This window comes from Carettochelys insculpta, chromosome 6 (genome assembly GCF_033958435.1).
Source record: "Carettochelys insculpta isolate YL-2023 chromosome 6, ASM3395843v1, whole genome shotgun sequence".
NCBI lineage: Eukaryota > Metazoa > Chordata > Testudines > Carettochelyidae > Carettochelys > Carettochelys insculpta.
Genome location: NC_134142.1, coordinates 1,207,403 through 1,233,913, shown reverse-complemented (window position 1 = coordinate 1,233,913; position 26,511 = coordinate 1,207,403). Strand labels below are relative to the sequence as shown.

Below are 26,511 nucleotides of genomic sequence, written 5' to 3'. Positions count from 1 at the left end.
ATTCCTGCACCCCTCCAGCCCCTGTCCTGAGTGCCCACAAGGACCTGAACAGCCCCAGGTACATCTGCTAGTGTCATAAACACATCAAAACCATCAGGAATGCACTGTATGTCTGAGATGAAGTGTTACATTTTAGCAGAACAAATCCTTTCAATGGGGGAAAAAAAACCTAAATATTTCCACGTCATCAAAATGGAGCAAGAACCTTGAAGTGATTCGTTTTGACACTTTTCCAATTTTTGTTTTCAGACCTCATCATGTTTCCTTGAAATGTTCTGATTTTGACAAAACTTTCCAATGGAAAACTGCTCCACTGCAGACTTTGTGCCTGCCTGTCCCTGGGCTGAATGTGCAGGTGTGCCATGGGGTTCTGGATATCGAATCCGGTCTGCCTGCCCATATGGGGTGGGTATTTCTCACAGGTGGGGGATATGGGGAAGAACACACAAGCTGCGTCTACACGTGCACGCTACTTCGAAGTAGCGGCACCAACTTCGAAATAGCGCCCGTCGCGTCTACACGCGTCAGGCGCTATTTCGAAGTTAACTTCGACGTTAGGCGGCGAGACGTCGAAGTCGCTAACCTCATGAGGAGATAGGAATAGCGCCCTACTTCAACGTTCAACGTCGAATTAGGGACCGTGTAGACGATCCGCGTCCCGCAACGTCGAAATTGCTGGGTCCTCCATGGCGGCCATCAGCTGGGGGGTTGAGAGATGCTCTCTCTCCAGCCCCTGCGGGGCTCTATGGTCACCGTGGGCAGCAGCCCTTAGCCCAGGGCTTCTGGCTGCTGCTGCCGCAGCTGGGGATCTATGCTGCAGGCACAGGGTCTGCAACCAGTTGTCAGCTCTGTGTATCTTGTGTTGTTTAGTGCAACTGTGTCTGGGAGGGGCCCTTTAAGGGAGCGGCTGGCTGTTGAGTCCGCCCTGTGACCCTGTCTGCAGCTGTGCCTGGCATCCCTATTTTGACGTGTGCTACTTTGACGTGTAGACGTTCCCTCGCTGAGCCTATTTCGATGTTGGGCTGAGCAACGTCGAAGTTGAACATCGACGTTGCCGGCCCTGGAGGACGTGTAGACGTTATTCATCGAAATAGACTATTTCGATGTCGCAACATCGAAATAAGCTATTTCGATGTTGGCTGCACATGTAGACGTAGCCACACAGTCTGAGGAAGAGAAAGGTGTTGCTAATGGTCACAAAGGAGCTTACATGCCTTGCTTGTTAAGAGCTCACTGCCAGATCCAGTCGCTCCAGAGGGTTCCCACGCCCCCTCTTTGGGCTGCACCTACCCAGTCTGAGAAGGGTTTCTCAAGTAGAGAACCAATGCACAAGTCACCCTGAGTCCCTGGGGGAGCTGGGCTGTGGAGCAGAAGGTACTCTCAGTTCAGAAGAAGCCTGGTCTCACCTAGTGGGAGGGAGCCCATCGGAGTAGATGAAATGTGCATGGAGGCTCTACATCAGTCTAAAGTGCTGTATTCCCGGATGCTTTTTCCAGCTGCTAAGTCAAGACTGGCTGTTTTAAGGAGCCTGAGGGTCACAGGTTCCCAAGGTGCGCAAAGCAGGTCCTGAACCCAGCCAGACCTGCGGGCTGCTGCATGGTTGGTTCACAAGGCAGCTCACTCTACAGGCCCAAGAGTGGAAGAATCATAAGATTCCAGCCCCACTGGCCCTCCGAGGCAGGAACCAGCAAGACACCAGGAAGAGGGCAGAGATGCAGCTAGCACTGTGCGCACGACTTACTGAAAGCCCCATTACGCAGCTGGCTGCCCCGTCTGGGTGTCCCAGTGCAGTAATGTGCACGTGCACTTTTGCAAAAGCACTTGGGGTCCCGGTTCTCTAGAAATGTCACCTGCTGTCTGGACAATCTGAGCCGAAAATGTCAGAGGGAAGCAGATCAAAGAGCACGTTTAACGGCTGGAGCAGCAGCCCTCAGCCTGTGGGTGGGACCACACAGGGCGTTGCAGCCCTATTTTAAAGGGGTACCCAGGAGTGGCACACACTAGCTGGGGCCTGGAAACACAGCCCAAGCCCCAGGGTTTCAGCAGCCCTGCATGGTGCGGCTCAGGTTGCAGCCCCCCACAGAGCCAGACCATGTAGGCTTTGGCTTTTGCCCCACCCAAGGCGGTAGGGCCAGGCTTTGGATTTGCACCCCCCGTCTCCAGGTGGCAGGACTTGGGTGGGCTCCAGCTGGCGTCTGGTGGGAGTTGTGTTGTCAGCAGGTAGTCACGGTGCACTAATGTCTGAGAACCGCTGACCTAGAGCAGTGTTGAATGGCAGGGCTTGGAGAGCACAGGCCAGACATGACCAGAAATTCGGGCTCCTGTGGCTGCTGCTTTCTAACAAACATTGAGACTTGCAGAGGAGAACCCCTCCAAGCAGTACGGCTGGCAGGAGTGAGACGCAGGCACCCTTGCCCCACGCCTGGAGTCAGGTGCCCTCTGCAGAATGGGAACTTGAACTCATTACTGTTTGTGAGCCTTTCTAGCCGGGAAAAGCTGGAAGATGCGAACCCAGCCTAAGGGATGGGATAATTCCTGCTGGAGTCTGCAGAGAGCCTGAAACAGCTCTGCACGACCAGCCCTTCCCCACACCCACAGCTGTGCGTTGACCAGTCTTGGCTCCAGCCTAGGCTGTGACACACCCAGCTAGAGTGAGCGGGAGGCCACCAACGCCAGTCATTGCTTCTTCGGGCAGAACAGAGCGTCCTACTCCCAAGGAAGGGGCCTGGGCTGCCATCCTGGAGGGGGAGAAGGCTGCTCCACAGCTCACCCCCTCCTCAGCTAATGTGGGGAAGGGGCACAAGGCCACGGAACAAGCCTGGGACCAGAGCAGCTGAGCCACCAGGGCACCACGGTGTGCAGTGCCTGGGGCCCCATTGCCCAAGCCACTGGCCTGTTGCAACTTCCGATGCTACAGCGTCTCATGTTCCCTGGGCTTAGTCCAGCCCATCAGAGCAAGGCCTAAAACACCAAATGGGCTCCTCCCCTTCGACATCCACTGGCCTCTGGGGACATCAGCCATTCCCACCAGCTGAACCACGTTCTGCACTGCCGCTGGCCCATTGCCTCTTTTCCAGGACATCCCTCCGCTCCCAGCTCCATAGGGTCAGTACCACTTGCTACGGCCTTCCCATCAATGTCCTGCTCGTGGAACACCCTTCATAGCACGTCTGCAGCCCCCAGAAATCAGCTACCACGAAACCACCAGCGCTGTGAAAAAGCTGCAGTGTAGATAGAACTTTTTTAGCTGTGCCTTGTGGGGAGAGAGAACTCTGGCTGCAATGGGCACCTTACCCTATCTCCAGGGAGCACACGTAGGGAACGTCCTGGCGGCCAACTGCAGGTTAAAACTGAGGCCCAGCTAAATACTCCATTGACTCTGACAAGCAAATTGGGGTAACACGAATGGGGGAGGGCAGCGAGGCAGACTGGGCCACAGGTAGGAGCCTGAGCAAGTGAGCTTTGAAAGCCATAGTGCTTTGGAAAGAAACCGAAGTGCAGACCGTCAGACGGAGGAATCTGCTCAGGCAGGTGAACACCTCAAAGGATGGGGGCAGCTCTGCCTGAACCGGCTGCACCTTCTATCGAAGAGGAAGGGCAGCTGCTGCAGTCAAAGCATTACAGTGATGTAAGCTTAAGAAAACAGGCTCTGCCAGTGGCTCTGTAGCTGCTGTGCTGACCTCTGTCTCACAGAAGGCTAAGCAGAGCTAGCAGCGAACGACAGCTGCATGTCCCTGACGAGGCCTGGGCGCGTGCAGGTGGAGTCGGTACTAGGTTACTGAGCAGCATTGCCAGGGAGGGAGCAGCACTCGGTCACTGCTCAGCGCCGACACACAGGGGCTTCGAAAGCCAGTGCTGCATATCCCTAAAGCCAATCCTGGGGGCAGGGACTGCATTGCAGGACTCTCAGCATCGCTTCCCTGCTGTGCTGTGACCAGTGACACCTTGCGGGTGGAACAGGCTGGGAGAATGGAAGCAGCAGGGAGAAGTGGCCCAAGCAAGGACCCCCCCGGCACCTGCCCTTTAGATACAGCGAGAGAAGGAGGCAGAGCCGCAGTTACACTGACCTACCTCCAAGCAAGTGAAACCATTCCAGAGATACACCAGATGGGCTCCAAAGAACGGCACCTGTGTGACCAGCACACATGCACCACCCTGCTGCCCCCAGAGAGTGCCAGCGGAGACCGGGCTCCAGCTGCCAAGCCAGTGGTGTCACTGCATCCCCTAGTGTGCTCTCCCCAGGCTCTGCCAGGCTCCAGGCTGGTCTCTGAGTGTTTCTAATGGAGCAATAATGTTGTTTACGACTGTCTGGCCTGGCTCAGATGCGCAGAGCAAGGACACCATCAGACACGACTTCTGGCTGCCTGTGGGCAGGGCAGTGTTCTTCAGAGCAGCAGGAGCTCTGCATCCGCACCACAACCGGCCCCTACAATGCACTTCTCCCTGGCTTGTTCTGTGTGCAGTCAGGATGGGTTCCTTGCTGTGGGCTCTGCACTGGTTCCCGGGGGCGTTAGGGTGCCGTGGCAGGCCCATCACAGGCCCGTTAGCTCAAATCACTCTGTGCTCTTAGCAGGTGGGAGGGCTGGGTTCACCCCACTGGTGTCACGGGGCTGCCTCCACCTGGCCATCTCCCCTTCCAGGGGTTGTGGCTGTTAGTTCCAGCCACGCTTTGATTTGCAATGGGGGCAACAAGAACCATGGCCCATGATACCCTTGCAGCTACTGTCCACAGCAGAGTCACTGCAGCAGGCTGGGCTCAGCCAGAAGAGAACCTGCAAATGGATCCTTGTGACCCTGCCAGGCCCACTGTGACTGACGTCACTCCTGTCTGGCTGTCACACAGTTCTGGCAATCCCACAGCAAGTGGGAACCATCCACAGAATGACTTGTGAGGGAAAAGGCCAGTTCCACCAAATGGAAGTGCCCCACAGCGGAGAAGCTCCATTTTGCAAACCTGTTCTGCTTTTCTAGTACTTTATTTTCAGCCAGTTTGAGCCAGTTAGAGCCATTGTTTCAAACTAGATTGAACTGTTTTGCTTTGATCAGCTCAGAAAAATGTGAAGTTGCAGTTCCCTGCCAGTTCATTGTCATTCAGAGCTGTCGTTTGGGTCCCCGTTCTTCCCAGGAGGCCCACACCAACCACAACGTAATGCGGACTTCCCTCTAAACAAGCTCTAAGCAGTTCATCACAGGAGTGGTAACACTCTTGGAGGATGCTGAGGGATGCAGGCTGGCCAGGGAGCCTAGGGCGTCCAGCTTCTGCACAATAACCCCCAGGTTCCTGCTACACTGATACTTACTCACTGGTGACTCGCCTAGTCTGTGTCAGCAGCTCTTGTCAGGACTGATGTACTCATTGCACCTAACAGACCATTCCCATAAGCTGTGTCCTTATAAACTGGTAACATGCTGGTCCTAGAAACCACTGCCTGGACCCCCAGGGCATTTACAAAGAGCTACACAGATGTGTGAAAGCACCTGTCAGGCAGTACACAAGCCCAGCCTGCCTGAGATAAAGGGATGTGCATTGGCTTGTCTCTCTGCTCTGCTCATCAGGCAGAGACAACAAGGCCCATTTACATGGCAGGTAACCAAAGCCATCAAACATCTAAGGGTTACAGTAAGTCACCAACTGATTCTGAGTTACCAGCGTGATGCAGCTGTAGCATCATCTGGGGCTGTATTGATAGGCATGTCATAAGTTAGACATGCAGATAACTCTCATGCTCTGCTAGGCACTGGGAGGCCCCAGCTGCCGCAGTTTGTCCCATTCTGGGTGCCGCTCTGTAGGAATGAGATGGACAAATGGAGAGAGTGCAGAGGAGAGCACCTCACATGATCAAAGGTTTAGGAAACCTGACCTGTGAGGAAAGGTTAATGAAATGGCGCGTATCTAAACGCAGATAAAGAAGACTCGGGGAGACCCTGATAAAGGCCTTGCAATATGTTAATGCTGCTACAGAGAAAACTGTGATGATTTGTTCTCTGTGGCTGCTGAAAGTAGGACGAGCAGTGAAAGGATTAATGTGCAACCAAACAGAGAGAATGGGGTTAGACAGAAGGGAAAACTTTTCAACGCCAAATGTAGGCCTTGGAATAGGCTTCCATGGGCTGGGTGGGATGCCTGTGCTTGGGGGCTTTAAGAATGGTTTGGAGAGGCTTATCAGGGTGTGTCCAGGGTTACTTGGTCTTGCCTCAGTGCTGGGTGCTTGACTTGATGACACCTGGAGGTCCTATGACAAGGGCTGTCCCTTTGCAGATTTAATGACCAGCTCTCAGGTTCAAGTTTTGGGTTCTCACATGCTCCAGGAAGGTCTCTGCTTACAAATACTCCTACATAAAGGGCTAGAAAATTGTGTCACACCACTTGCAGCATGGGAACAGATCAGCAGGCACACAGCAGGGGTTATTTGTCTTCCAAATAGCTCTGGCCATTTATGGGAGCAATCCTGATCCATAAACCCATGTCGCCCTAGGCGGGTGTAACATAATGGAGAATGCAGCAATGTGTCCCATAAACAGGCACTTCAGAATGCCCGTTCCTCGAGATGCAGAAAGCTCTTCATAGTTGTGTTCTGCGTATGACTGGCATCTCACTAATTTCTGGCAAGGAGCTAGAGTCTCTGCAGATCTGCACCTGAAACCCTGCCATCTCTCAGCTTGTCAGAGAAAGTGGACAGATGAAGAAGCCCATGGGACCAGCAAAGCGCAGACAACAGCTGGCAGACAATATACTCCAGGATGGCAGGGGTACAGTGCGCAAAGCGAATGCCAGACTTCCGTATCTGAGTGCAACCCCAAAGGGTCCCAAAGGCACCCTTTGGAGTCCTGCCAGAATAGCCCTGACTGGGGAACAGGTGGCTTGCACCTCTCTCAGTTCAACTCACTCCTGCGCAGAGTGGCCTGGCCACCACTCACAGCTAGTTTTGAAGGGCTAAATGTGTAGAGCTGGGGGTAGCCTCTGGACAGGGGTGAATTTTGGCCTCTCAGAACTTCAGTTCCCTTTCCTTGGGCTCAGTCCTGGGCCGGCTGCACTCAGGACTGGGCTCTCGATAAGCAGTTAAACATTTCCAGCTCTCCATGGTGTTATTCTGGACAATGCCCAGAGCTGTCACATAGAGACACATCTGAACCGCAGACAATCCTGACCCTTGCTTGGGATTGTGTCTGGGAGCCCTTGGCCCAGCTGTGACAGGAGGGGACTGTACCAGGTGGCCTCTAGAGGCTCTCCCCCACCCACGATTCTGGGAGTCTGTCTCCCTCCCTGGGCACGGCTCTGGGGGTCAGCTTGGGCAGTGGTCCGGCAGCAGAGCTTGCTCAGCCAGCGTGGGGCCTTTGCACGGGCCTTTCCCACCAGGGTCCAGCAGCCCCCATCTCACCAACGCCTGCACTCAGCGAGAAGTCTGAAAGCCAGGCTGCTGATGCACACAGAGCAGCGGTTGCCGTGACCCCTGGAGCCAGAGGTGGGTCGCGGCCCATTTCCCACAGATGACATCTGCAGCATCATGCTCCCACCTCACGGACCCATTTCATGCAGAGAACAGCAGGGCAGGCCACTGCAACTGCAGAAAGGCATCTTCACCTCCCCCGCCGCCGAGCTGAGTGCGGTGCCACTGCCCCAGCTGCCGTGTCCCTCACTGCAAGGTCTCTGGCAGGCCACTCAAGGAGAAGCCAAACTCTCAGCTGCAGTGCAGCTCCCTTTACTGTGCACTTGGAAAGAGCAATTCTGGAGTGGGTGAGAGGCTCCCACCTCAGAGCCAGGCAAGCGGAAAGGTCCCAAAACCACAGTGCCAGAATCGGGGCGCACAGGGAGTGAGGCTGGGAACACTCCCTCTTGTCAGGTGTACCATGGCCTCAGCGATTGTCCATGCTTCCTCAGCAGCATAGCCCAGGCTTCCCTGCTCTCTGCTCCCTGCATGGCGAGGGCACTCTCTTTGCTCCTGGCCTCAGGTCCCTTCTCTTCCCCACCCTGACACCAGGGCAGAGAGGACGTACGACTCAGCTTCCAGAATGGGGCAGACCCTCCATGACGGTATCTGGGCTGCAGGCTTTGGCCTGTTCCAGGAAGGGGCAGTACCCTTCCTCGGGCACTGGCTTGTTCACAGCAACCAACCCATCACAACATAAGGCAGCACAGGGCCCTCAGATCCTTCTACAGTTGCACACAGGCTGATGTGGCCCATCTTTTCCTGCACCTTGCTGAGTTCACAGGGCGCACATCTCTCCTCTCACACAGCCCCACTAGCAAACAGGCTGTGGAGAGTGGGAACCAGAAAGTGACCCAGAGGCTGATCAGAGAAGCAAATTAGATATGAACTCAAAAGGCTCAGGCACAGTAGAAGAGGTTACAGTAATCTTCAGCTGCATCAGGGAGTGGACTGACATCCCTGAGAAGGGGTGCAATCTCTCTTCTCAAGGCAGCACTGGCCACAGACTTAGGAATACTGGGTTTTGGTAGATTCACAGATGTGAATGGCCAGATGGCTAGTGTATTACGGAGCAATCTGACCTCGCTCATTGCACCAGACAGAGCATTGCATCCAGCCAGTCTGGGCTGAGCTGGAGCAGATCTTTTAAAAAGAGATATTGAGTCATGATCTAAAGCCTTCCAGGAACTGAGAAGCCACCACACCCCAAGATAATTTGCGCCTGTGGCTAATTACCCTCCCTGTTAACAAGTCTCATGTCATTTCTACTCTGAGTTTGTCTAGCCCCAGGTGCTAGGCACGGAATCGTGGCACGCCTTTTTCTGCAAGATTAAAGAGACGCCTAGCGTCAAAAATTTTCCCTCCCTGAGGATGCTCCCAGCAGAGGCGCCTCTTACCTGGTCTTGGAAAAACAGAATTAGCCTGAGCTTTGGTTGTCTCCTGCTCTAGGAGAGGTTTTCAGATCCTTCGGGCTGCTCATTTCTGAACCCTTCCCAGCTTGTCCACAGCCTGTTGAAGCTGCAGACACGAGCACTGGTCTCACCTTTACTGCCTGAGATGCTGGTACAACATTTGTGGGGAGGGGTGCTGAGTTACAGCCCCCATTGTACCTATTTTATGCCCCTCCAACAGTTGCCAGCTCTCCTGGACTGAACCAGCTGGACACCATTGGCAGCAATGGTGTCCAGTCCACATGGTCTGGGGGAGTTGGCAATCCCAGCCCCTCGCCAATCCCAGGCTGGAGCCACAGAAGGGGGGAGCTGCTTACCCCTGGGCCAAGCTAGGAGCAGAGCCCAGGCTAGCAGCAGGACCCCAGGCAGCAGCAGAGCCACGAGGGCCAGAGGCCTGAAACCCCAGGGTGGCAGGGCCACTGAGCTCCAGAGCCCGTGGGCAGGGCCAGCGGATGATGGGGTCTTGAGGGCCAGCAGAGACTGTGAGCTCAGCAGTGCTGGAGGACCACGAATGCCTGGCAGGATGCTGTGGGGGCTGCCTGGAGGCCGGGACCCAGGGCTGGTGAAGCCAGCGGCAGGTCAGCAGTGGGGCTGGCCCCAGGCAGAGTGAAGTGGGATGCAAAACCTGGGGCCCTGCACCCCAAGGAGGTTTACTTCCTGCCCCCCTGTGTCAGAGGTGGTATTGCTTCCTGGCTCCCAGTCACTGCTTCTTCCCCTGCTTGCAGAGCTCGACAAGCAAGTGCTCTTTGTGCTTCCAGCCCCAAGCACCGTGTCTTAGCTTCCAAGGTCCATTGTGGACTTCAGAGAGTTTCAGATCAGCTCTGGCTGCAGCTGTCATGGAGAGAGACTCTGTCAGCTAGAATCTCACGCTGCGCTGGAGAAGGAGACTTTTCATCTGCCCTCCCACACACCCAGGGCTGAGAAGAAATAAGCAGGTCATCCTTGTTTTATTTATGGTTTGTATTATGTTGGGGTGGCACCTCAGAGTCCCAGCCGTGGACCATGAGCCCACTGGAGGAGGAGGTGCTGGACCAATGCAGAACAAACTTGGTGGCGGCACCTCAAAGAGCCGCTGCATTCAGTGTAGGTGAAAAGTGTGGACCCAAGGGGATAGAGGGGTTAACACGACTGTGGCACTGTGCAGCACTAGGCCCTGTCCTGCACTGCTTGGGACTTTGTATACCAAGGCAACAGCCCACAGAGTGCAATGCCCACACCCTTTTAGCCCTTTGTTACAGCAATGGAAAACCCAGCTGATCAGTTCTGCCCTGCTCCAGAGCTCTGCAGATGGGGATGCTGCCTGGGCAGGGGACATGCACAGCTGTATGCCAGACACACACTCACCAGCAGCCCGGGGTGAGCACCTCTGGTCAGGATTACGCCTTTCTCTCCCTTATGTGAGAACACTGGATGGCAAACATGGAGCCACCTGGCAATGACCAGGGGATGCCCTAAGCCCATCGCTGCTAACAGCAAAATGCTGTGCTCCAGAGAGGTGCAGGCCCTGCACACACACAGCAGCAAGGCAAGAGGTGGGTGGGGGGCATCTGCTCTCGGGGGTGGGAGAAACAGGAGATGAGTTTGCAGTTAGTAACAGAATATTAGCAGCTGGCCGGGCACAGTGGCCCCAGCCGGGACTGCTGCTGGCCGGGCACGGTGGCCCCAGCCGGGACTGCTGCTGGTCAGGCACGGTGGTCCCAGGCAGGGCTGCTGCTGGCCGGGCACGGTGGTCCCAGGCAGGGCTGCTGCTGGCCAGGCACGGTGGTCCCAGGCAGGGCTGCAGCTGGCAGGGCACAGTGGCCCCAGCCGGGACTGCTGCTGGCCAGACACGGTGGTCCCAGGCAGGGCTGCTGCTGGCCAGGCACGGTGGTCCCAGGCAGGGCTGCTGCTGGCCGGGCACAGTGGTCCCAGGCAGGGCTGCTGCTGGCCAGGCACGGTGGTCCCAGGCAGGGCTACTGCTGGCCGGGCACAGTGGCCCCAGCCGGGACTGCTGCTGGCCAGGCACGGTGGTCCCTGGCAGGGCTGCTGCTGGCCGGGCACAGTGGTCCCAGACTGGCTGCTGCTGGCCGGGCACAGTGGTTTGTTCCAAAATAGCCTTTAGTGGCAACTGAATCTGTGACAGTTCCTCAGATTTGTCACTTAAAAGGAATGGGTCAGGCTGGGCAGTGCCCTAATATGCTCTGCAGTAAACCCCCATGAAAAGAATTAATTTTGCTTCCTCTCAGTGGCCTTGTCTCCTGTGAGTGCTCCTTAAGCACCACAGGTGTTCAGTGGCCCCTCTGGTTGTTTGACAACGTCCTCTGTCTTATGTATTTTTTTCTGTTAGTTTCATGTCTTTGGCTGGACAACAAACGCTGTGGGAGAGGTGCCTGCAGAATGCTGAACTTCCCTGATCGCTGTGAGCTGGGAGAGGTGCTTGGAGCTTGAAAGGAAACCAAGTTTCTGGGATTCCAGCCTGCCGCAGGCCAGATTAATCTCAGCCGGGAGCCAGAGCCAGCCCATCGGATGGACATTCCCCACCCTAACATAGAGAATTTCCGTTACTCAGTCTCCCCCATGGGATGTCTGTGTCCAAGCCACATGCTTCTCTGCACCTCTCAGATGTATTCCAGCCCTTAACTTAAAGACTTCTCTTTGGCCTTTTGAATTATGTATGCCAGCAATCTGGCTCTGCTTTGGCTTGAGTGAAGCCCATCCTCCCTGTTCATCCCCCCAGTTGCTAATAAACCCAGGTCCATCCTCACTGCGCTATTGTTTCGCCCATGCTTTGAAACCCTGCAGCTCTGGCTGTCTAACTAGCTCTGTGCATGGAACTGCAAGCATTTCAGAGAAGGCTGCTTGGGAGGTCCTGGACTTCAGTCTCTTCCCTAGCAGTCTAAACGTGGCCTCTGCTCCAGTTTGTTGTCCTCCTTCCAGACCTTCTGCCTTCTCCAAGCTCAGAAGCTGTGGGACGGAGGGTGGTCTGCTGCGTGCTGGGGAATCTCACCTGGGTACAGCTCTGTCTCCCTTAGCTACTCCAGTGCAGTCACTCTGGTCTCAGAGCCTGTGTTCAGTCTCTGAGGGCTATGCATGGCTTGCATGAAGGGCACACACATGCCCCCTGCGCACAAGGAAGATGATCAGAAGACTTGCAGTCCGTGCTATAAATTGGACATCCCCCACTCTGGAACTGGACGCCTGCCTTCGTGCTCGTTATGGCAGAAGTTTTTTCTCTTGATTGTTATTGCTGTGGGTTGTTTTTTGTTTGTTTGTTTGTATTTTGGGGGGAGTGTTTGGCAGAAGGATAATAATAACGCTAAGTTTAAAACATGCTAATCCAGTGGCTCCAGCTCTTCCATTCCCTCTCTAAACTCCCTCTTCTCACTCTCCTGCTGGCTGCTCCTGTTGCTAACCTCTGGCTTGCCCTCAGCCCTTTTAGAACTCAAGGCTCCTCAGGAAGCCTGATGCAAATCCCACAGCTCAGTGGAAAAAGAGACCAGCTCCCAGTGACTTCAGTATGTTTTGCATCAGCTCTGGACATCATCTCTCACCAACGGAGAATCTACAGAGAAATATCTTCTCTATCCAAGTCTCTCAAATGCCCTCTCTCTCTCTCACACACACAATGTAGGCCAACATTTTCCATTACCAAATCCTCTGTTCATTCATTCATCCTCTCCCCAACCCTGAGCAAATTAAAGCTAGTCACTGCTCTTATGCTTTCTGCCCACAAACAAAGCTAACCAAACAATGCTGAGAAGTTAAAAGCCAGGGTAGCACCACTTACTCTGGTTGCCTCATATTCCTATAACAGGATGCAGTTTTCAGATGCTTACAGCTTTGCTTAAACTTCTGAGAATTAAACTAGGGGAAAGTATGTTGGTTGGCCCATGTTAAAAAGGGCGAGTGGCCTTTTAGTTGAAGAACTCTAGAGCCCTCATGCTTTGGAGCCGGGACTTGGAATTTTCATGGCACTAACGTCCGCAACCTCGATTCTGTCCTCTTGAGTGTATGGCTCCTGGTGCAATATGTGAGTCTACAGTTACACTCATTCTAACACAGGAGTATGCCTTTATAACAAGGTTGAATGCACCTTCTCTGGAGCTGAATCAGGACTGTGTAGTAAAGACTTGCCTAAAGGAACTCTGGTTCATTTGTTCCACAAGATGGAAGACATGTAGCAACTGTGGATGGGGAATATGGAAAGAGGCAGGACAGTGTCATGGTTAACACAAGCAGTCCTGTAGTATGTTAAAGACTAACAATTTTATTTATTAGGTAATGAGCTTTTGTGGGTAAAACCCACCTCAGATTTTGGAGCAAAAGTGAGAATACATGGGAGGGACAGATAGATAGATAAATAGATAGATAGACAGAAGAAGAAGAAGGGCCGTGTCTACACTAGCCCCAAACTTTGAAATGGCCACGCAAATGGCCATTTCGAAGTTTACTAATGAAGCGCTGAAATGCATATTCAGAGATTCATTAGCATGTGGGTGGCCGCCGCACTTCGAAATTGACGTGGCTCGCCGCCATGCGGCTCGTCCCGACAGGGCTCCTTTTCGAAAGGACCCCACCTACTTCGAAGTCCCCTTATTCCCATGGCCATTTTGAAGTTTGGGGCTAGTGTAGACGTAGCCAAGAAGAAGAAACAGGGAGAGGAGGGGAGGAGAGAAGAGAAGGTCATCTGTCATTAATAGGACCTGTGGAAGAAGTGAATTCATAGAATCATAGAGCTGGAAGAGACCTAAAAAAGCCATCAAGTCCACCCCTGCCCTAGGCAGGACCAAACCCATCAGATCAGATCAGCCAGGGCTTTGTCGAGCCGAGACTTAAACACCTCCAGGGATGGAGACTCCACTACTTCCCTGGGTAGACCATTCCAATGCTTCACCACCCGCCTAGTGAAAAAGTTTTTCCTAATGTTCAACCTGGACCTTCCCAGATGCAACTTGAGACCATTGTTCTGTGTTCTGCCATCCATGACCACTGTGAACAGCCTCTCTCCAGCCTGTTTGCAACCTCCCTTCAGTAAGTTGAAGGCTTTTATCAAATCCCCCCTCAGTCTTCTCTTCTGCAGACTAAACAGACCCAATTCCCTCAACCTTTCTTCATAGGTCATATGCTCCAGCCCCCTAATTATTTTGATCACCCTCCGCTGGACTGTCCAGTGTATCCACATCCTTCCTATAATTGGGTGCCCAGAACTGGACACAGTACTCCAGATGTGGCCTCACCAAAGCCAGATAAAGAGGAATAATCACTCCTCTGGATCTACTGGCAACGCTCCTCTTGATGCAACCTAATATGCTGTTAGCCTTCTTGGCTACAACGGCACAATGTTGACTCATGTTCAGCTTCTCATCCATGACAACTCCCTGGTCCTTTTCTTCAGAACTACTACTAAGCCAGTCAGAGCCCAGCCTGTAACAATGCTCGGGATTCTTCCGGCCCAACTTGTCCCTATTGAACCTCATCAGATTTCTTGCAGCCCAGTCTTCCAATTTGTCGAAGTCACTCTGGACCCTATCCCTACACTCCAGCGTATCTACCTCTCCCCCCTTAGCTTAGTGTCATACGCAAAGCAACCACAAGAGTTTAATATTTTAAAATGATCAAGTGTGGATGGTATGTCTCCTGCACATGTTTCCGCCAGAACAAAGGAAAACAAAAGTTCCTTTCCACAGAAGGCACAGGACAAAATAAACCCCATTTACATACTCAAGGCAAAAACGAGTTTTGTTTTTTTTTTCCTGGCTTTTTTGCTGATGCATGTCTATAGACTATGGTGACTCAAGCACATTATCCATAACAGAAAATTCCACTGTTGTACAAAATAAATTGTTAATTCTAACTTTTATTCTTATACAATTTAGAGAAAAGTTGAAATGATTGCTATAAGTTTTAATGTCAAGAATGGGACTATAATACAACCAAAATGTAGTGGTGAGTTGAGCAGACATTAAAAAAAATAAAGTCACAGACATGATTTTTCTATACATTTTGTTGAGAAAATTATAGTCAGCAAGCTGTCCTAAATAGAAGAACAAAGGAGGCTGGAGCTTTGTTAAGATGGAGGAACAAAACATTCATTTAAGGTTAAAAGTGGACAGAGTGGTTTATTTCACAGTGAAAAAAAAAAGGTGGTGGGTGGTGATTGGTGATCTAGGAGAACATTCAGCAACATTTGCTCTTCCAGTCTGTCACCCCTCCTCCGCTGCTGATATCTACGTTTTCACTGTTGGGTTCTTTTACTGGAGTCTTTTGAAGAATATCTTCTGCTAATGTGAGGAATGCCTTCTCAATGTTTATATTTGCTTTTGCACTAGTTTCGAAAAACCTAATACCACGCTCCCTTGCAATCTGTTCTCCTTTTGCTTTAGGTACAACCCTCTTATCTTCCATGTCACACTTGTTTCCTACCAACATCCTTTCCACATCTTCATTGGTATGCTCATCTATGTTTCTCAGCCATTTGCTGATGTTTTCAAAGCTTTTGACATCAGTGATGTCATACACTAGCATAATTCCCATGGCGTCTCTGCAGTAGGAGGTGGTGATGGTGTGAAATCTCTCCCGTCCCACCGTGTCCCAAATCTGAAGCTTGATCTTCTTTCCTTGAAATTCCACTGTTTTGATCTTGAAGTCCTCCCCGATGGTGGAGATGAAAGTCATGTTGAAGGCATTGTCAGAGAAGCAGAATAGCACACAGGTCTTGCTGACCGCAGAGTCCCTGATGAGCAGCAGCTTGAAGAGCAGTTAAGTTAAGTGGGACAGGTGCCATTCCTGATAATATCAAAGGTGGGGAAATTGCCCTTGCAATGTGTAAGATAAATGAGATCTCTGTTAACCCCCAAGTTAAATGCGTCAAACTTGCAAATGAATTCCAGTTCCGATGTCTCCCTCTGTAATCTAGTGGTAACATCCCTTTCGTAACAATATTGTTACTTTAAGGTCCATTATTGTATGTCCTGGGAGATTGAAGCAAATGAAGAATTACCCTGATCAACTGGATTCTGTCCCTGTATCCGCTATCGAGTTCCTGTGGGAGGCCAGGCCAGTAATTTAAATCAAACATTTGAAATGTGGTCACTAATATTGTGTTCCATGTTTTTTGGAAACCTGATATGAAACCCTCTTGTGCAAAAAAACACTACTACCTATCAGCAATCCATAGAAGGTACAAAAGTCACTGAGTGCTCTCCATTTTCATTCATTTTGTCTGGGCTGTCAAGTCCCATGGTCTGTTCTCTGCCTGTATTTATTCTTCCACTTTTTGCATGGAAGTTGCCCATCAAAATCAAGATACCCTTCTTTGCTTTCTGGTTCACAATACTTTGCCTGAGGTACATCCTTCACACCAAATGGCAAGACTTTGTCACAAATGAGGAGCTTTGGAACAGAGCAGGACAAGAGCAACTTCATGGCCAAATGAAGAGAAGAAAGTGGGGTGGCTAGTGCACACTCTCAGAAATCCATCATCCAGCATAGACCCTCAAGCTCTCACATGGAACCTGCAAGGAAAATACAAAAGAGAAGGACCTTGGCCAATGTGGAGAAGAGCTACTGAGATTGAAGGACAACAACTGGGGTACTCTTGCCGATAGCTGGAAGCTTTGTCCTGAGAAAGAGTGAAGTGGAGGAGACTTGTAGACCACCTATGCTCCACTCAGGGTACAAGGATTTAAGAAGAAAAAGATGTGAAACTCTTGTAGAAGAGCTGAACACTTACTGTCACCACTGAAGTCCATGGAAACTCTGTTATGAACTACCAAGTGCTCTAAAATACTAACTTCTCTGAAACATTTCTGAACTGTGATACCCAAAATTAATGGATGTTTTTGCTTTAATTTCTCTGTACCTCAGTTCCCCATCTGTGAAATGGGAATAAGAACATTAGAATATAACAATATCCAAACTGGGTCAGAATAAAGGTCAGTCTAGCTTAGTATCCTGTCTTCCAGTAGTAGCCAATGTCGGGTGCTCCAGAGGTAATGAACAAAACAGGTAATCATCATCAAGTGACCCTGCCCTGTCACCCATTCCCATCCTCCAGTAAATAACCAAGGACATGATCCTACCCTTCCTGGATAACAGCCGTTGATGAACCTATCCTTGTATTCATCTAGTTATTTTTTAAAACTTGTAATAGTCTGGGCCTTCACAACAGCCTCTAGCAAAAAAGTTTCATGGGCTGACTGAATTGTGTGAAAAAATATATCATTTTGTTAGTTTTAAAACTGCTGCCTATTAATTCCATGGGGTGGCCCCTGATTCTAGTGCAATGAGAAGGCCTAAATAACAACACTTCCTTATCTACTATCACTACATGAGCCATGATTGTATCGACCTCAACTGTGTCCCCTCTTGATTGTCTCTTTTCCAAGCTAAAAATTCCCAGTCTTACTAATCTCTTCTCATACTGAAGCTGTTCTATATCTCCAACCATATTTCCTGCCCTTTCATGGAACTTTTCCACTTCCAGTACTTGTTTTTTGAGATGAAGCAGCCACACAGTTCTACAGTATTCAAGAAGTGGCTGTAATTTGGGTTTTTTTAGAGGCAATATGATGTTTTCTGTCTTCCTATCTATTCCGTTCTCAATGATTAGTCAATTATAGCACCCTGTGGACTGTGCTCTGAAAGATCAGCTGCCCCCCAAAATACCTTAGCATATTGAGGCTGCTTCACAACAACATGACTGCCACAGTATTGCACAACAACAGATCCCAAAGCCACCCCTTTGAGGTCAAAATGGGAGTCAAAGAAGAATGCATCATTGCCCCATCACTGGTCTGAATCTTCATCGCCATAACCTTTCCTCACCTCATTGATAGCGAGCGTCCAGCTGGCATGAAGATTGCCTGAAGAATGAATGTGAAGCTTTCCAATCTCAAGAGATTGAAGGCTAAGAATAAGACCACCATGACCTTGATCATGGAGTTCTGGTATGCAGATGACAGCACGTCTGCTGCTCTTTCTCCTGCAGCCCTTCACATCATTTTAAGGGACTTCACAGAAGCATATGAGAATCTGGGCCTCACAGTGAACATCAAAAAGACCAATGTGCTCTACCAACCCTCGCCAATGGGACAATCTCATGCATCTTCTATTGAAGTCAATCAAAAATGTGGAGCACTTCCCATACCTTGGAAGTCATCTTTCCTCTAAAGTTGACTTTGAGGTGGAAATCCAGCATAATCTGAGAGTGAAAGTTCTGCTTTTGTGCACCTGAGATAAAGAGTCTTTGAAAACAGGGTCATCTATCCCAAGACAAAGCTCCTTGAATATCGTGCAGTGGTTGTTCCAACGCTACTGCATGTATGAGAAACCTGGACAACATACAAGTATCACTTGAAGGCTGTTGAACAATATCATCAACACTGCATCAGGATAATCCTAAATATCTCTTGGGAGGATAGGCTCATGAACACTAGCAAAATGGAAAAGTCGAACATGACCAACATTGAAGTCATTATCATTCTTTAACAACTTTGTTGGACAGGTCACGTGGTTCAGATGTCTGATCAGCACCTCCCAAAACAGCTTCTGTTTTCTGAGTTGAGTTGGAGGAAGGACAGAGGAGTGTTGGGAATCAGCAGAAGCGATATAAGTACATGCGGAAGGCACACATGAAAAAGTGCAGCATCAGTGTCAACCCTGGAGAGAACCTTGCCCAAGACTGTCCTCAGTGGAGGACAGTGCTCCGTGAAGGCAGGGCACAGTTTGAGAGGTCCTACCGAAGTGCAGACAAGAAGAGGCAGAGAAGAAAAGAGTGTCAAAAACTTCCCTGTGCCCCTTCAACAGCTACCAATATGTGCCCCTTCTGTGATAAGACCTGTGGCTCCAGGATCAGGCTGATCAGCCATCATCGGACTCACAAATAGGAAGGTGACATGAAGACTTCCTACTCATTATGGAGTGACCACTAAGAGATATTAAGGGGACATTTTCACTGAACTATCCAAAATAACTACAAGGTCTCTTTCTTGAATGGTAACCAGTAATTTCACAGAATCATAGAATCCTAGGGCTGGAAGGGGCCTCAGGAAGTCATCATTTTACATGTACACTTGGGATTATGTTATCTAATGTGCATTATTTTGCATTTATCTGCATTAAATTTCACTCACTATTTTGTTGTCCATTAACCCAGTTTTACAAGATCCTTTTCTAGCTCTTTCTGGTCTGCTTGAAACTTTTGGAGCTATTATGTATCATCTGCAAATTTTGCCACTTCACTCTTAACCCCATTTTCTAAATTATTTATGGGTATGTTGAATAAGACTGGTCCCAGTGAAGTTGCCAGAGCGAGGGTGGCAGGAGAGAATACCACTGTTTACCTCCCTCCATTCTGAAAACTGGCCATTTATACCTACCCTTTGTTCCCTAACTTTTAACCAGTTACCGCTCCAAGAGAGGATCTTCCCTCTTATCACATGACAGCTTACTTTGCTAAGAACCTTTGATGAGGGACCTTGAAAGAGACTTTCTGAAAATATAGGTATACTATATCCACTGTGTTTCCCTTGTTCACATGGTTATTTACCCCCTCACAGATTCTAGTGAATCAGTGAGGAATGATTTCCCTTTACAAAAAACATGCTGACACCTTCCTGGCCAGGTGTGGTCATCTCTGTGTTTATACTGTTATTCTTTGCTATCACTTCAGCAGGCTTGTCTGATATGTAATCAAGCTCACCAGCCCATAATCACTGGGATCACCAATAGAGCCTTTAAAAAAAAAAGTCACCGTCTTACCTATCCACCAGTCATTTGGCACAGAAGCTGATTTAAATGGCAGGTTACACATGACAGTTAGTAGTTCTGCAATTTCACCTTCAGAACCCTTGGGTGAATGCCATTTGCTCCTGGTGACTAACTGCCATCTAGTTTATTCCAAAACTTCTCTAATAACACTTTACTCTGGAAAAGTTTTTCAAATTTGTCACCTTAAAAAGAGTGGCTCAGGTTTGGGAATTTCCCTCACATCCTCAGCCATGAAGACAAGTGCAAAGCAATAATTTAGTTTCTCCAAAAGGGCCTTAAGTGACCCTTTAGCATTTCAATCATCCAAAAGCCCCACTGGTCATTTAGCCAGCTTCCTGCTTCTAATGTATTTAAAAAAAATGCTGTTACTTTTTGAGTTTATGATTAGCTATTTTTCACATTCTTTTTTGGCCTGCCTCATTATAATATATATATACATATATAACATCTACATTCTGCCTGACTGAACTGACTTGATTTTTCCTCTCAGTATTCACAACTCCACATTAATTGCTGATTATGGGCTACATCCTCTGTGACTGAACAGACCTTATCAACTCTGGCCCTCCCCTGACTGAGACACCCTCTTTAAACCATCGTCTGAAAAGCCCCCAATCAAGCAACTGATGAAGTGGGTCTTTGCCCACAAAAACTTATGCTCCAAAATATCTGTTAGGCTATAAGGTGCCACAGGACTTCTTGTTGTTTTTGAAGATACAGACTAACTCGGCTACCCCTTTGATACTTGCCAACATGCAAGGCATTGCATTTACCGTATTGAATGGAAATCTGTCAACCTCATGAAAAGCTTGCATAGATACAGACAGATATCATCATCCTCTCCAAATGCAAACAGATGGACATCATACCAAAAGGCCTGAAGGTGAAAAACTCAATGAAATCAACATACTACTCAGATTATGGTGAGAGATTGTGCCACATGCTCTCTAAGAAAGCGAGAAACCACTTGATCAGCATCCTGTACAGCAAACAGGAAAACATCAGAAAAGAGCTCTAAAATATGAAGACTCATAAAAAACCAAACTTCTACACAAACCTCCACATGGCTGGACTTTACTAGAACAAAACAGGAGATTTACAATGCACATTTCTGTTCTCTACAGAAGAAAAGGACTGTAAACTATCTAACCTCCTACTTTCTACGTGGTGCTACAGTAATGGTGCCCTTAACTCACCCAACAATATTGTCAATCAATCCAACTACACACTCAGCCCAGCAGAAGAATCTGCCCTTTCTTGGGGACTCTCTTTCTGCTCCACCACCCCCACAAACTTGACACATTTCTGCGGGGATCTGGAAGCCGACTTTCGCTGTCTCTGACTCAAGGAATACTTCCAACACGACACTGAACAGCGCACTGACCCACAGGTATCCTCCCACCTATGGTACAAGAAAAAGTATTCTTCATGGATGCCGGCTGGTGGTCAAAATGACAGACAGGACCTATGCATAGAGTGCTTCCGCTAACATGCACAGGCAGAAATGGTAGAAAAGTGGCATGGCTTACCCCATAACCTCAGCCCTACAGAACGCAACGCCATCAACAGCCTCAGAAACAACTCTGACATTATCGTCCAAGAGGCTGAAAAAGGAGCTGCTGTTGTCATCATGAATAGGACAGACTACCAAAAGGAGGCTGCCAGGCAACTCTCCAATACCACATTCTACAAGCCAAGGTTCCCATGGAGGAGTACACAAAGAAACTACAGCATCTGCTCAAGACCCTCCCTACAAAAACACAGAAATAAATCTATACAGACACACCCCTAGAACCCCAACCAGGTTCATTCTATCTGCTACAAAAGATCCATAAACCTGGAAATCCCAGACTCCCCATCATCTCAGGCATTGGCACTCCCACTACAGGATTGTCTGGATATGTGGACTCTCTACTCAGACCCTACGCTACGCTACCAGCACTCCCAGCTTTCTTTGAGATACCATTGGCTTCTTCAGGAAAGTAAAATCCATTGGTGACCTTCCTGAAAACACCATCGTAGCCACCATGGTTGCAGAGGCCCTTTACACCAATATGCCACATGAAGATGGACTTCAAGCTGTTAGGAACATTATCCCCGATGAGACCGAGGCACAGATGGTGGTGGAGCTTTGTGACTTTGTCCTCACCCACAACTATTTCAGATTTGAGGACAATTTATACCTCGAAATCAGTGGCACTGCTATGCCAACATTTTTATGGCTGACTGGAACAACGCTTACTCAGCTCTTGTACCCTAGCGCCCCTCCTCTACCTGCACTACATTGATGACATCTTCATCGTCCAGACCCATGGGAAGGAGGCTTTTGAAGCGTTCCACTGCGATTTCAACAGTTTCCTCCCCACCATCAACCTTAGCCTGGAACAGTCCACACAAGAGATCCACTTCCTGGACACTACTGTGCAGATAAGTGATGGTCACATAACTACCACCCCACACCGAAAGCCACGGACCGCTGTGTTTACCTACATGCCTCCTGCTTCCATCCAGGGCACACTATACGATCCACTATATACAGCCAGGCACTGAGGTACAACTGCATTTGCGCCAATTCCTCAGACACAGACAAACATCTACAAGACCTTTACGAAGCTCTCCTCAAACTACAGTACCCACCTAAGGAAGTGAAGAAACAGATTGACATAGCCAGATGTCTACCCAGAAGCCACCTGCTACAAGACAGGCCCAAGGAAAACAAGAGAACACCACTGGACATCACATACAGCCCCCAGCCAAAGCCTCTCCAGCGCATCATCAGTGATCTACAACCCACCCTGAACAACAAATCTTCGCTCTCACAGACCTTGGGAGGCAGGCCTGTCCTCACGTACAGACAGCCTGCCAACCTTAGACAAATCCCCACCAACCACTACAGACCACACCGCAGTAACTCTAAACTTGGAACCAATCCCTGCAACAAACATTGCTGGCAACTCTGCTCACATATCTACACCAGTGATATCATCGCAGGATGTAACATCAACCACACCATCGGGCTCTTTCCCCTGCACATCTACTAATATAATAGATGCCATCATGTGCCAGCAATGCCCCTCTGCAATTTACATTGGCCAAACTGGACAGTCTCTACATAACAGAATAAATGGATATAAATCAGACATTAGGAACAGTAACAAAAAAACCTGTAGGAGAGCACTTCAGTCTCCCTGGCCACCCAGTAGCACATTTAAAAGTAGCAGCCCTACAACACAAATCTTCAAAAATGAACTCCAGAGAGAAATTTCAGAGCTGCAATTCATTTGTAAATTTGACACCAACAAGGATTGAACAGAGACTGGGAGTGGATGGCTCATTACAAAAGCAGTTTCACTGCTCTTGATGTTCACACCTCCATGTTAGCTGTTGATAATGGGCCACATCCTCTGTGACTGAACAGACCTTATCAACTATGGCACTCCCCTTGACTGAGACTCCCTTTTTAAATACCCCTCTGAAACCCTCCCCCACTCACGCATCTGATGAAGCGGGTCTTTGCCCACAAAAGCTTATGATCCAAAATATCTGTTAGTTTACAAGGTGCCAGAGGACTTCTTGTTGTTTAGCCATGGGAACAGCTTTGGTACAGTGGGGTCTCAACATTTGCAAGGGCTCTGTGCTCAAAACCCTCACGTATGTTGATTTTCGTGAATGTGGGGGTGCAGGGGGGCTCAGAGCACCAGGAAGCAGCAGTGTGGGATCTCCCTGCCCCAGGGCAGCAGTGGATGCTGGTCCTCCTGCCCCGGAGCCCTAGGGGAAGTGATGGCTGCCAGTACGCCTGCCCCAGAGCCCTGGGAAAGTGCCAGATGCTGGTGTTCCTGCCCTGGGGCCCCGGGTAAGCGCTGGCTACAGATGCTCTGGCCCTGGAGCCCCAGGAAAGCCGTGACAGCCACTGGCACTCCCAGCCCCAGAGCCCCGGGGAAGTGAGGCCACTCGCAAACAATTGAATTCGCAAATGTGGCGCTTGAGAATGGCGAGACCCTACTGTGCTTTAAAACATACTGGGATATACATTTAAGCTGAGCCTGCTGTGGTGTCTTTAAAAGGTTTCCATGCAGCTTGCAGTGATTTCCCTGTTGGCTGTGTACCTTATAATTTCTACGAGAGCAAGAAGTACCACGGCACCTTATACACTAACAGATATCTGTCAGTCTATAAGGTGCCACGAGACTTCTTGTTGTTTTTGAAGATACAGACTCACAAGGATACCTCTCTGATACTTATAATTTCTAATTTTTTTAGAACAATCCTAATTTAATTTTTAACTATGCCCCTCATTATTGTGTTTCCCCTTTCTAAAATTAAATGCTACAGATTTGGGCTCCTGTAGTGTTTTGTCCCCATAAAATGACCAATTAAATTATCTCATGCACTATTTCCTAGTAGTCCAGCTATATTCACCACTTGTACCAGGTCCTGTGCTTCCCCTAGGACTACATTAAGAATTGCCTTTCCTCTTGTGGGTTCCAGAACCACCTGTTCCAAGAAATCAGCATTTAAGATGTAACAAAGCTCGATCTCTGCATGCAGTGTGAGGTGAAGTGCATCCTGCCAGTGTGGGGATAGTTGAAATTCCCCATTATTATTGATTTTTTATTTATTTTGATAGCCTTTCTATTCTCCCTGAGATTGTCACACTCACCATCACCATCCCTGGTCAGGTGGTCGGTAATATCTCCCAGCTGCTATAGTCATATCATTAAAGCATGGAATTAGAATCCAAAGAGAATCCACGGTATTGTTTGGTTCATTTCAGACTTTTACTCCATTTGAGTGTATGCTTTCTTTCAGATTTACTGCCACTGTCCCACCAACATGTTACGTTCTGTGCTCCTGATAGATTTTGGACCCTGGTATTACAGTGCCCCATCGATTATCCTCATTCCACCAAGCTTCTGTGACTCCTGTTACATCCATATCCTCCTTCAATATGAGGCACAATAGTTAATCCATCTTAATATTTAGACTTCTAGGCTAAGTCTACACTAGCCCCCTGCTTTCGAAAGGGGGATGCTAATGAGACACTTTGGGATAGGCTAATGAGTTGCTGAAATGAATATGCAATACCTCATTAGCACAATGGTGACCACAGCACTTCGAAAGTGCCACTTTCAATTGCGCATGGCTATTCTCCCATGGATTCCTTTTCTAAAGGACCCCTCACACTTCGAAATCCTCTTATTCCTATAACAAAATGGAAATAAGGGGATTTTGAAGTGTGCAGGTCCTTTCAAAAAGGACGCTGTGTGGACAAACCACGCATGATGAAAAGTGGCACTTTCAAAGTGCTGCAGCTGCGATTATGCTAATGAGGTGCTGCATATTCATTGAATTGCCCCATTAACATATCCCAAAGTGTCTCATTAGCACCACCTTTTGAAAGGGAGGAGCTGGTGTATACACAGCCCTAGTGTTTGTGTATCAGCACTTCAAAAGCTTGATACTTTTTTGCTCTCTGACTCTATATGATGGAATTGCCTGGGATTCCATTTTGTGTGATTGTTTCTCATCACATCCTACCCATATTTTATCATCTTCTATCCATCATCTCCTTGTTACCAGGAAATACAGAATCTCTACTAACATACCCTCCCGTAAAGCATGTCTCTGTCTAAACAATGTGCTCCTCTGCTCTCGTCGGCTTTCCCTCAGCTCTTAGGTCCTAGAGCAGTTTTTAATCTTGTGCAGTGCATGCAGTCTGGGTCTGGTTGGGTTTAGATGGAGCCTATCAGTGCTGTACAGGCTCCTACTTTTCTCCAAGTTTTCCAGGTTGCTCATAGATCTAATTGCTTCCTCCCTACACCATCATTTCATCAACATATTGAGACCCTGCTGTTCTGCATGCCTAAGTGCCCTGTGCATGGAACTAGAAACATTCCACAGAATGCTACCATGCTGGTTCTAGAATTCTGTCTCTTCCCTAGCAGCCCAAATGTGGCCTCCAGGACCCCTCTCCTCTCTTTGCCCTACGTCATTGGTACCTACATGTATCACAACCACTGGCTCCTCCTTAGCACTACACATAAGTTTCTCTAGATGTCTCAAGAGATCCACAACCTTCATGCCAGGCAGGCAACTCCCCATACAGTTGTCCCAGACATTGCAAACCCAACTCTCTGTCTCTGTTGGTTCAACCTGTCAAATTTATTTCTGTCTTTCTAATCACTGAGGTTCCTTCCCCTGGAGAGGAACCCTCAGAGTGAGAGATACCATGGCATGATCGGAAAGAGGGTCCCAACTATGGCATCATTTTCCTCAGCTCCAGTTGGATATTCTCCTGCCCTGAGACTTTCACTCTCCTTGCAGCACAGACGCAGTCAGACCAGCACTGAGACTGCTCTGCCATGATCATGAAAGTCTCCTAACTGTACCTGTCTGTCTAAATACCTGTTAAAGCTCTGATTGTTCTTGTCTTTGGGCCTCAGTTCCACTGATTGGTTTGAGGTCAATCCCCATCTTCCAGGGGCTGTGAGAATAAGGACAATAATGATAGTGTGATGCGCAGATATGCTGGGAATGGGGGACAGATCAGTTTCCAAACCACACACTTCATTTATCAGGAAGAGCTTTTTATACACGTCTGCTCCTAAAGAAAAAGAAACAGAATAAAAGACAGCAGGTTATCCCTTGTCTTCTGCAAGTTACACTCTGGTCCTGATCAGGACTTATCACCTTTCTAACCTGAATGCCATGACAACAAATGTAGCACAGTAATATGGGGTTCTTGCGTCTCTACATACCACAGCTGTTTGTGACTCTGCAGCAATCTTTACTTGCATCATTTTACACTGCCATCAAACCACCATTATTGGTCTCTCCAGAGTGACTTCAGAATCACACACTGCAGGGAAGACACTTTGCTGTTA

At 49.1% G+C, this 26,511-nt stretch overlaps 1 protein-coding gene and 1 pseudogene across 2 annotated transcripts in view; both read right to left on the bottom strand.

Annotated features, from left to right (window-relative positions):
• Positions 1–26,511, bottom strand: part of LRFN5 (leucine rich repeat and fibronectin type III domain containing 5) — a 167,278-nt gene that overhangs the window by 83,975 nt on the left and 56,792 nt on the right. The gene's annotated exons all lie outside the window — the stretch shown is intronic.
• Positions 14,969–15,613, bottom strand: LOC142014532 (ras-related protein Rab-10 pseudogene; annotated as a pseudogene).